At 41.1% G+C, this 12395-nt stretch overlaps 1 protein-coding gene across 11 annotated transcripts in view; it reads left to right on the top strand.

The window, feature by feature from the left end:
• The first annotated feature begins 1281 nt into the window (after positions 1–1281).
• Positions 1282–12395, top strand: part of PPARA (peroxisome proliferator activated receptor alpha) — a 207920-nt gene continuing 196806 nt past the window's right edge. For 10 of the 11 annotated variants that reach the window (XM_030480517.1, XM_030480523.1, XM_030480522.1 and 7 more), the window contains exons 1-3: positions 1284–1589; positions 3652–3682; positions 5354–5501. The gene's annotated coding sequence lies outside the window, so the exon portion shown is untranslated. Of the gene's footprint in view, positions 1590–3651; positions 3683–5353; positions 5502–12395 lie in introns of all 11 variants that reach the window. The other variant, XM_030480535.1, reaches the window with a different exon arrangement.

Raw genomic sequence — 12395 nt, 5'->3', positions numbered from 1 at the left:
CCCTCCGATGAAAAGCTTAACGACGGGTGGATCTGCGGCGAATTCTCCTCATTAGTTCAAGGCTATTCACAGCCTCACGTGGTCGCCCAACCACACAAAAATAGCGGAATTAATATTCCCCGCGAGTTCCCAGGCCGCGGCCGACGGGGGGTGGGGGGGCGTGTGTGTGTGGAAGGCGGCCTGCGCGCCCCTCACCGTGCCGCCCGGGCGGGAAGGAGTTAACGCGGGCGGGCCTTGCCTCCTGCGCCTTGTGGGGTTATTTTTCCTCCTCCCCCCCCCCGCCTCTTCTTAATTAATCATCCGCCGCTTCGCGATTTAAATATGGAGATGGCGAGCCGCTCGCAATTATTAATGAGCCCCGCGGCCGTCCCGCGGCGTTCGCAGACGGGCCGCGTCCAGCCCGCGGAACGCAGCGCGGCGCCTCCCTTCTGATGTGCGTGAAGCCCGCGCGCACAAAGGCTCCTCCTCGGCCGTGCGCGGGCTGAAATACATAAATAAAGGCTTTTGTTCGCCCGGCTCCGCGCACATGACTGTTTTGGCTAAACCTTCGCCGCGTTATTTGTACTTCACGCTGCCTAGAGAGAAGAAGCTGGGGTCAGGAGGAGGAGGAGGAGGAGGAGGCGGCGGCGGCGGGGTGAGGGGCGAAGCCCGCGCTACCTGCTGCCTCGCGGGCGCTCCTCAGCCGCCGGACCCGGCCGCTGACAGGCCGGGGCGGGGGGGGAACACCTCAGAACAAGGGAAAATAAGTAAGAAATAACAGGGCATCACCACCTCACGAGATACAAACGCCACCGCCGAACAATAAACTTTGCCCTATCCTGACACCGGCCTGGCGACCGGCGGCTTGGCACGCCGCCAGCTCCTTCTTCACCTGATAAGACTGGGCAGGAGGAGGCGGCGCGGACACAACATGGCCGATGTTTAGTCTCCGCTCCCCGGTCCGTGGCGGGATGGAGCGGAGCGGCTGCGCTCGCCTCGCGTCTCGTCTCCTCCTCAGTGCCGGCACCCAGCCGGAGGGGATGGCTCGGAGGATTCAAGCGGCAGCATCCACCTCTCTTTTTTTATTTATTAATTTTTATCCCCCCTTTTAATCTTTTTGTGCCGGTATGTCCATGCAATGCAATGTACGACTAGGTAAAAAACAGCAACGGGCAACTAGTTTAATTAGTCTGGGTTTGGTTGGTTTTATATATTTTTTTAGAGCCTTTATAAATGAGGAGTAGTCCAAGGTGGGAGGAGGAAGCGAGGAGCGGAAGGGACAGGGAATGGGGATGGATGGTGAGGGATAACAAAGAGTCAGGTGCAGTGCTGTGCGTGCCTCCTCAAGGCTGCTTATCGATCCGATTTATCTTCTTAAACGCTTCCGCAGCAATTAAAATAAGAAATTGGGAAAGCTGTGGAAGCCGAAGGCAGGTCTGTGACGGGAGCGATAGGCTCTGAGAGAAGCGTGTGCATGGTGTCAGGAGGAGCCCGTGCCTGTAGTGATGGAGAAGAATATACCCTCCAGTGCTGTGGGACAGCAGTACTTAAAGATACGCCTAACTCTGGTTTTTCCGCTCCAAAATAGTCCGCTGCTTCACTGGGTGAAGGTAAAATCCCTTTAACGCGTTTTTGCAAGTTTGCCGTGTTAGATAAGAGTGTGACTTTGATGTCTTGATGGAGTTGCAAAGCGAAACAAACTGGGGCAAAGGCAGAGATTTCAGCTACAGTGAGAAGGGATGAAGGGGGGGGGGAGGAATAAAGAAGATCGGGATATGATAAACACCACTGAAAAATGGCAGGAGAATAATGTTTACTTTTGAATATATGGCCTGCTGCCAGGTTGGCGCTGGTTTTTAGGTTAGCAGAGGTTGGAGGAAGGGCCAGACTGAGGCGTGGCTAGCTGCTGTCAAGGAAAAAAAAAAGGGCTGCAAATTGCTGTTCTCAGCTTTTTTTCTCTCCTCTCCTCCACACCCGCCCTCCCCCGAAAAAAGGCAGTGCTTTCTCTTAAGGCTATTAAAAATGATGCAGAATTTTAACCATCTGTTGTACTGGGTACTCTTCGGTGGTGTGGCAAAGCTGTATTTTTATAAAGAGATGAAGGAATTGCCAAGCCTTCCAAATAGAAAAGTAATATTTTTTTAGCATTTAAATATTTCAGGAAACAGTATCTTTAAAGAAAGATTCCTTTTCTTTGAGAATTGAAAAATGGGTATTAACAGAATCAAAGGGTTTTAGCCTGTTGTGATGGGTTGCTAGAAGGGACACAGGTGTACTGCTACAGCACAGCAGGCTACTGCTTTACAAATGCAGTGCGAGCAATATAACGCTCAAGAAATAGACAGTGATGGAAGGTGATATTTTTTGTAGCCTTGTGATTTTTCTGTTCCAAAGCTTGCGGTAGACGTGCATGAGATGTAGCTGAAAGCAACCAAGCCATTTCTTTATGCTTGGTGAGCTGTGTATGTACATATTGGTATAAAATTATTTAATAAGTAGCATGGAGACTGGCAAAGGAATTGTGTCACTGATACACGGCCTCCTGAGCTACAGTAATATGTCCAGCGCAAAAAGAAAGACTATTTCTAAGTAATAATAGATGGGGAAAATGCTTTCGAAATGGTGAAGCTTAAAGGAAGAAATAGAAGGAATCTTTAATGTGGTATTCTTACTCCTCAGAAATTAGATTAACTGTTGAAGTGCCACGAACAGCAAATTAAATATTTCAGATATTCATAAATCAGAATATAATGTCATCTGGAATAAGAGCTAAGAAAATTGGAGGTTATTGCCTCATAATTCACTTACATATTTAAGATCAATTAGCAAGTTATTGGAAAAAGAGATTGTAGTGGAGTATCTGAGGCATGCAGTTCCTTTGAAAATGCAGTTTGGGTTTTCTGTTTTAAGATTTGTCAATACTACATTGTAACCTAAAGCCACTGGTTATTACTTGTAACTGGGAGGGCTGTATCTTCTTCTAATGAAACATTTACAAATTAATGTTAAGGAAGGCATTTACTTTCTGAAGCCAATGTAGAGGCCCAGTTAAACCTCTTCATTCGATTTTAATTAAATACACACGTACACCCCCCCTCCCCGATATGTTATCTGTGTCTTGTAGATTAAGTAAATTTTCTTATTTTTAAAGCTGAAGATAGAAGGCTGTATTTTGTCACCTGTTGCCTACCACAGAAAGAAAAGGGAGGGAGGGGGAACATACAGGGATCATGCAAGGTTTTGCTCGGAACTTGCTGTTTGTCATTTCATTGCCGTTTGGTACAAAAAATAGCTGCTTTTTTAACTCCGCTTTCAGGTGCCACATAAAATTACACAATATGGTTGCTTCAGACAGTGCCAGAAAAGCATAATGAGGTGTTTAGTCACAGTTTGGATTTGGTATTGGTAGAAAACAGTGCAGGAACTGTGGGCTAGATTTTCAAGGGAATAGTCCTTGTAATCCAAGGCTGCTTAAATCCCAAACTGGTATCCAGGCAATATCGAGACACTAAATTCTCTGTTTGCTTTTTGCTAGGCTGTTATGTGCTGAACATTTTCCTTTTGTTGCAAGGTCTTAGTATGGCTGGGGATTTTGATGGTGTGGTTTGTTGTTTTGGTTTGGTTTTTTCCTTCTGTTAACCCTTGGATTTCTGTTTGCTCCTTTTCTTGCAGAGCACCTTAGTAAACACGAATGCAGTCCGGAGTAAGTGTGCTTTTCTGATATGGAATACGTGGATGGGAGGGCTTTGCAGGGTGAATCTTTATAGATCAGTAAAATACTAATGTGCTAACATTATCCCTTAGTCTGGGGATTTGGATTTAAAAGTCAGTGCTGCTGTGTATGGGAGCACTCCAGTATGATGAGAGGTATACATATCACCTAATATTCTGCAGTTTAGAGAAAAAAGATTTCTGTGTGAATAAACATGTCTACAAATGCTGTGGTACTGATATTGTTCTGCAAGTTAATTGGTTTTTACTGTTGTGCAAAATGCAGCATTATGCAGGCTTTGAAATTTTAAAACTGTATATTGGAAACCTATTAGGACTGTATGAACAATACATAGGACTATATGAAACTGTGAACAGCCTCTAGTCATAGAGAAAGTGTATCACTTTTTTATAAAAGTGTTCTTCTGTGGGTATGGAATTGTACACTAATAAATACATCGTAGGTGCTGGGAGTACAAATTTTGGTCTTGGCGTTATTTAATATACTACCTGTAAGATATGTTATCACCTAACACACATTTCAATATAACATTAACATTTTTATTTTAATATCAGTTTTATCTTTCAGCAACCATGATAGTATGAAGGTGTGGATTCAGGTTACATATTTAGTTTCAAATTTACATAAACAAGCAGCTTATTTTAATACTAATTTCACAGACCTACTGATAGCCGAACAATAATTGTGCAGTTGTTTGTAAAGAAAAAATTGAGTTTAAGTTGCTGAACCCTAAATACTGTATTTCTGCTTTGGTTTTGAATGCTGGAGCTGCTTATTTGAAAATAAGTGGGTGTTTTTTGAGATTCTGGAAAAAGTTGTTTTTATCACTTTGTATTCATATTAAATACTCTCTGGTTAAATAGAATATGAAATGTAGTGTAATTACAGTGTCAATTAACTAATGGATTAAAGCCAGCAGATGATACAATATGCAAAACTGTTTATAGCAACAATCAATTTCCATGTAGTTCTGTGTACTGTCGAATTACTGATAAAATAAATTGTATGAGATGTGATAAGAGTGAGGACATGTTGGGTGATACTCACTACGCAGTATCATTATTAACTGTACTAAAGATAACATGATCCAAATTTGATAATCTGGAGGAGGTTATAAGTGATACATAAAACAGGAAAGTTTTACTCAATAACTATTTTTAAAAAGATTTTTTAAATTATTTTTTAAATAAAGTCAGAGTTAACAGATTTATCTGAGTTTCAAATCTGTAGAACCCCACAGGCTGAAGAGACAAACCTCTGGAAGGTCTTTCTAAGCTTGTCTTGAGGTGGCATCTATTACTATTACAAAATACATAGGCCTGCCTGGGGATACTCTGAAAAGCCTCTGATTTGTGAATATTTCCATTACCAACTGAAAATGTATTATATTAAATTCTAAAAAGAGTTAGAGGACTTGATTCTGCTGTCAGCATAGAACACTTCTTAATTCTGTTTCCTGTGATTGGAACAGAAAGCCAAATCAGGCCTACCAAATTTGTTTGAAATGAAACAGAAAATGCAAATGTATGTGCGTAGATATATTGATTTGTTTCTAATCTGCCTAATTAAATCAGCAATGCAGTATCTGGTGTCCGTTAAAAATGTGTTGGGTTTGTGTTTTGTTTTTTTTTTTTTCTTCAGGGCCTGGCTTAGAAAGTTATTCCATGGTCAGTGGAAAAAAATGAGGAAGAGGAGGGTGTGGCTGCCGCTTGGAGGATCTGGCCCTGCAAACGGGCATTAACTTGTGGAGATGCGGTCCTTCATCGTGACAAAGTGAGGCTTCTTCCAGGTAAATCGGAATTTATTTACATGTTTTTTTAAATCAGAAATCAAGTAAGCACACAGTCATTTTATTTCTTAATGCATATTTCTGAAGGAATGTCAGTTGTCCTCACTTGAGTTCAGTAGCTTTATTCACATCTTGATTTACCCCGGTTTTCTCAACTCTTTCACTAATCATGACAAAACTAACAAAAACTAGATCTAACATTTATAGAGTAATAAGGAAGGTGGTTTGATGTGTTGTTTATTCTGAATATCCAATGAGGGACTGATCCGGTAGATCCTAGAATGTATCTGTACCCATTTCATTTTTTATTTCCATGCAGCAGTATGCTGCACCATTAGCCCCTGAGCTGTCACGTATACATACAGATAATTTTGTCTATAGTTCTTTATATTATGATGGCAATTACAGGATCACAAGAGCTTGGGATGAGACTTTGAGATTCTTTTCAGGTAACAATTCCTGTGCAATGGGACTTAGACAGCGTTTCCAGTTTATTGGGTTTTTTTAAAGACATACTCCACACTTGTTACAAGGGCTATTTGTTAATAATGCTTATTTACAATTTATGTTCTGTATAATTGATGTTAAAGCTATTTTTCTGCAGTGGCATGGTTTTATCACTCATTTTTTGCCTCTGCTGCTGCAAATGTTGTTGCAGCAAATGTATTTTGAAAATGTGTGACTCTTCATGATACCATTAAGATGGAGCTGACGAAACTTCTTCAGTAGTATAACTGCTTACAGGTGTGGTTACAGAATCTGCTCCCACATCTCTTGTCTTGTATTTGAGCTCATCATTTCTTAATTATGTATCCTTGTTTTCCTTTGAAGAGCAGCAGTGTGTGGGTTGTGGTGAGGTATTATCACAGTTTGGGTGAATTGTTAGCCACAAGACTGAAGGCTAAGAGTAGCAAAACACCATGAGTGGCAGTATCCCAGGATCTGACACACATCTTGGAATGTCTTGTAATTATTAAATGGTTTTTGCAAATAATGATGTGTGGATGGGGAAAAAGATAATAAAACAAACAAGGAAACACATATAGTAAAACAATGTCTTATAATTTAGGATCTTGCTGAGTACTTGCAGTGAGGGGAGGAGCAGATGGCAAAGTGAACGTATGTGTGTTGAAGTATTTTTGTGAAGTTTGAGCGATGCATTGATGGCATTGTTACCAGGCACAGTAGCTAGCTCAGAGGAGGAATACTCTTTCTTTAACAATGAACTTGTCTATTTTTTTTTGCCATTGCTTTTGGCCATAGGAAACAAAAGTAGAAATTACTGCATTGGATCAGATCCACAGTCTAATTAATGCTAAGTCTACCCTGACAGTTCTTACAAAGGGGTGATTGGTAAGAGAACGGAGAGCGAAGACAACCAACATTTGATCCTTTTGGAATACCCTGTCCTTGTCAGAAAGTGGGCCAGCTAGATCCCTTGGCCCATGGCTTTTTCGTGGCTGTGCGCCTTTATGGTCTTTTTTAGCAAACAATCCCATTTAACAATATATTTTTCTAGGCCATGAATAGAACCATATTCTTTCAGAATCTCACTGATGTCCCTTAACGACTGAATGTGGTGCTGATTTTCACATTCTCAGCCTGCACTTTGCAAAGTAATGTATTTATTTCCATAGTTTGAATTTACTGCTTATATAATTTAACTGAATAATCTCCCATTCAAGACTGGAAGTAGGCGAGAAAGTCAGGCTACAATTCCTGACTTTCAAAGTGTGTATCTGCTGTTTTCTCTTGCTCATGTGCTCACTAACATGAAGAGTTTAATCACTTTATATCTTCATACATGGCAGTCTTCTTGTAAGTCAAGTAATTTTAGTCATCTGCCATTGCACTGCTGTTACTTCTGTAGCTTTAATGAGGTAAGGTAAAAAGAACTGTAGATGGCATTCTCCACGAAGTTATATTTCCCTGGCAGTCATATATTAGAAGAGTAATGTTTTCAATACAGTATTCCATGCTTTTTTGCATGCATGGTAAAACTCGGTTTATTTGACACTGCTGCATATACATGAAAGCTTTTGTCGACCTGTTATGATGGCACCTGGGTCTTTTCTCTTTGTTGAGAATGTTGCAATCTGATTTCCTTAGCAATTATGAAAAACATACTTTCTGTGTTTCACATCCACTCAACTTTGCTAAACCCTTCAGTAACCCAGAAACACTCCCCTCACTTGTCAGTTTTGCCACTCTGTTTTACAGCTGATCTTTCCAGACTGCTAACTAAAGTTAAAAGCTGATACCAGCGTGGCCTCTGCATGCAACAACTATTAACCTTTCTCCTTCTTAAAATGTCTTTTTATTCCTACATTTTACTTTTGGCTTCTTAGCTCATTTTAAGTCATGACTTCAACTTTCAGTCATGATTACTTTGTTTTCTTTATGGTCTTTATGAGTCACGTTATCAAAGCCCTTTCGAAAGGCCAAATAAATAATCATTTCTTGTGCGGATGCGCTCCAAGTTAGGAAAGACATATTTTTCATGATGTTAGCAATGTTGTTTTTCTCTCCGTTATGTAGTCTCTGCTTAGGCATTAAAGTTATAATCTTTTAAGAGTAGCCTTCCAGACAGTTTACTAAATGCTAGAATTCATTGGCATGTCATCTGGATCATCGTTTGTGGCTATTTTGTAAGGAATGCTCCCCTTTCATTCCTGATAGGAGAACGCATATTTTTGTTGGAAACCCTGCCTCCAACCTTGAGCTGCTTCAAAACTCCTGTGTATGTATCTAGTCCTCAGAATGGCTTGCCTTTTATTTTACCTAGTTAGTTCAGCACTTTCTGTTCTGGTATCTGCTCCTCTTTCACCCTTTACTTGCAAAAGAATTGATTAATGGGATTTGCTATCTGGAGAGAACAGAGAAGAGAATTTGATCACGTGAACATCGTAGGTTTTTCCACCTGTATTAAGGCAAATAACTTCTTTCTAAGCTGATAAGTACCTTTGGGTCAATCTGTATTTCTGGGCATCAGGGGATAAAAAGCTGTATCCAGGAATACGAGGTAGGGTCAGTATTGCTCCACTCGCCCGAAAAATGGACTATGCAGGTATTTTGTTACAAAGTCATGTTTTTTCTGTTTTTCTGCTCAAGAAAGGGACATCTTATTCTGTAACTTGCTAGAGTGTATGTTTTACCATCTTGGAGGGAGGGTGCTCTTGACTGGTGTGAAGGTTAAAGAGAACTGGAAAATGAAACACTAGGAGGTATAATCTTGACTTTGAACTGAAGAAGTAGTGGGTATACAGCTTTGGGTTTGCTGTTTTGGCTTTTTTTAAATACGCCAGATCAAGAAGCCAGCTAACAAGATATGCTAATATGGCCATACAGGGTGAGAAAGGGTGAGTTTACTTTTTTGCATGACTAAATATCTCAAGGTCATAATCAGCTGTTATCTTTTCTGCAGTGTTTTTCCTCCTCTTTATTCACTCTGTTTCCCAGTACTGTTTCAGACTTGCCAGACAACTGTTGTGCAGTCTTCCTGCTTCTAATGTATGTCAATAAATTGTCCTTATGTCTCTGGATCAGTCCTTATGCTCCTAATCTCCATTTTTAAGTATTACTTTCTGAGTAAATTCTTTATTCTAGTTATTTCAGTTCAGTGCTTTTGTTTTCTGAAAAACATACCTCTCTGCCTCAACCTATTACAAAGCTTTGCTCACTACTCACATTGCCCTTGTCCACCTACTTCTTCTGTGGCTAGAGATTTTGTTACCCTTTGTTTTGTTTGGGTTTTTTTTTTTCTGGTGGATATGCTATGCCTGCATAATCTTTCATCCATAAAAGCAGAGTGTTCACATTGAAGTCAATGGGAAGATCTGGTAAACGTACGATGTGGCAATATGCTACTGTATTTCCAGGTAGTTTACTTTGAATACCTGCTATACATTTTTCTTTTTCACTAGGTGTTCGTTTTAATCTGGACACAAGGTCTTCTAACCTTGTTGTCTGTCGAGGCTTCCTGACTCCACCATTCTTTTTTCGACTCCTGGTATATAATAAAAAGCTCAGTACTTTTATATTAGATTTCAGGGAACAGCAGTCACTGGAAACAGTATTATTTGATTGTTCCAGGCACAGAAGTGGACAGGTGAGAAAACATAAAACGGGGTTGGTATGAGTGCCAGTCTTTCACCCACCTGCAGTGGGAATACCGCCCATCATGGTGCAAACACATGGTTTGGAAGTTTCTTCTTTATGCTTGGCCATGTTGGAATCTGTTGTGAGCCATCTGGGCTAAACCCTGTGCTTCCCAGTGGGATGTGTATGCTAAGAAGGCTTTCTCCTTTTGGTTTTCCTGATGACAGTAAGTTTCCCTCTCTTCCTGCTGGGGTCAGAAAAGATCTGAAACTGTAGGAGCAAGGAACAGCAGTGGTGGGTGAAGAATGAAGTGATTCTTTTCATGAACAGAACATTATAAGGCAAACATTATGTTATTTTTATTAGTTTCTTGATTTCATTTATCTGTTCAGATCCTTTTTAAAAACATTTTAAATGCACGGGTTCCTGCTATAAAGAAGCCTGCAAACAAGGAAAGCAACTTCTTGAATGTTCTGGAGAGGAGTGAATCTTCCTTCCTTGTCCTGCCTCATGCTTGAGGATGCAGGGCTAAGCAGAAGAGATGGGAAGGGGCAGAGCGTACCAGTGTGAACGCAGGCTGGGTATAATAAGACCCCAGCTTGCCACACTTCACGCATTAATTCATATTGTGAGAGACTAGAAAGCTGCATGTATTATCGTGGGTTCAAAACCAGCCATTTTGCACAAAGAATCTGAGAAGTGAAGGACACGCTCTCACCCCTCCCCCCCATACAATCCATGCAGCTATCTCATGTACTGTGCTGCTCTCAGCTTTTGGAGGACCTTAGTTTTTGGAGTCTGGCACTCCTTGTCCTCCTTTCGAAGTTGCTGGCATAATGGGTGATCCAGTACTGATTTCAACTGTGTTTAGCCCCTGTGGGGTTTGTCTGTGGTGCTGTGCTCCCAGTGCCAAAGACTTTGATCAGCTTGGACCCCCTGTCTGGCCTTATTCCTATTATTTTCTTCTGGAACCTCTAGCAATGTTCAGCTTCATCAGAAGTGCTTCTGCCTGAGGGTAGAAAAGGGAAATATCTGAAACTAGACCACTCCCTTCCACATGCTCTTTTTCTCCCATTCTGGCGGAGTAACCGATGGTAACATCTGCAATCCCAGTGAGTGATACCGCCACAGATGAGGGAACCAAAGCACAAAGCAAAGGTTGGGATCATCCAGCAGGCCAGTGGATTAGAGGAGAGAATGGAAAGGAGAAAATGCAGCATGCTATCTAATCGGCCATGTTGCCTCCCATATGTTACAAATGCGGCATCCATTTTGCTGTTTCAAGAGATGCTTCCGTTAATATATTTTGTATTAATAATGATGTTCTAAGATGCTATAAAAAAGTTGATAACAGAAAGTTTAACAGCCAAAAGAAGTGCTTCTTTAGCCTGATGAAGCCTAGCTATCGGCATACGTGAATTCTCATAGCAGCATATTTTCACTTTATTTTCCTTAGTTTCTTCTTTGCAAGTGAACCATCCTGGAGTTAGCAATTGTCAACAGCTACAGGCAACTTTCCTGCCTATCCACATACTACAGGATGTTTTAAGGTTTGCATTGATAATAGCTACAAAAGATTGCACGTTTAAATACCCATTTTAAGACCCAAACAATTTTACAAATCAACTCAGAACTTTTCAAAAGGAAATATAAAAGAAAAAATAATTGCATTGAGGTGATGATAGTTTTCACTTAAAATACTTCGGTAACTTTAAAAATAACTTAAACCAGCTGGCTAGCTGTGCAGAAATTAACCTGGGTTTGGAAGGAAGGCCACGTGAAGTTTGTACAGACTTTTGCTCTGGAAATAATTGTCCCATTGAGCCTTGGCAGCTTAAGGTGTCTCTATTTTGAAGGGGGGGTTAAGGGGGAAGTCAAATGATTTAGTGACTGAAGAGAGTTGCCACTTGCCTGAGCTCCATCCCTAGGGATATGACCTTTTTAATCCTCTTTAGTTAATGTATTGGTGATCTTTACTTAGGCAGAGTAAACAGTGCTGTTCTGAACAAAGGGGAGGTCATGCTTCCTGCATTACACTCTGACCCCGGGGTCGCGGCCTTTGTTCCCTTCTCAATGGGAATTGCTCTCAGAGGGCCACCACAAAATGGAGAACTAATTTAGGCACGTGCTGGCAGAGAATGGCAGAGTATCAGGTTTGCCTCACCCGAACCTCCGAGTGTGCGGTAGCCACCGCGAGACGAAAGGTCAAACTATTTCAAAGAGGACGTATTAGCTCTTTAATTACCAATGGCCATGGCACTTAATCCCTCTTTGAGCTAAATATATTGCTTGGGTCTTCCCCGTGTGCTGCTAGTAATGCAGTTTCTCTGTTTTCAGCCTTCAAACTTTTCTTTTTTTCCCTCCCACTGGACTCTTCCAGATGAAGAAGTATAGGCTAGTGAAAATTAGAGACTTTTTTTCCTTTGAAAAGAAAGACGGAAACTGCATGATAGTCACAGCATTAAACTTGGGCCTCTGAGGTCTCAAAATAAGCGTTATTTCTCAGCCCTAAAGGAAACGTGATGCTGTGTCCCAGCAGATTGTATTCATCACCTTTTTCATAACATTTTCTTCCTGTTGCACCAAGTAAATACGCACGTAATGCAGAGCCCTGTAAAGCCGACCGTGGTAAGCATGGGGTGCTAAGCCAAAGCGAACTAGGACTTCCTCATATTTATCACTCATTTTATTCAAAAAATGCTGATTTTACTTTTTTTTTTCTTTAGAAGTAACTGGTGGCAGAATGTGATGCAACTCATTTTTAGCTGTCGTGGCCAGGGAACGTACATAAACATG

The sequence above is a fragment of the Strigops habroptila genome, chromosome 3 (genome assembly GCF_004027225.2).
Source record: "Strigops habroptila isolate Jane chromosome 3, bStrHab1.2.pri, whole genome shotgun sequence".
NCBI classification, from domain to species: Eukaryota; Metazoa; Chordata; class Aves; order Psittaciformes; family Psittacidae; genus Strigops; species Strigops habroptila.
This window is presented reverse-complemented; position numbering and strand designations above follow the sequence as displayed.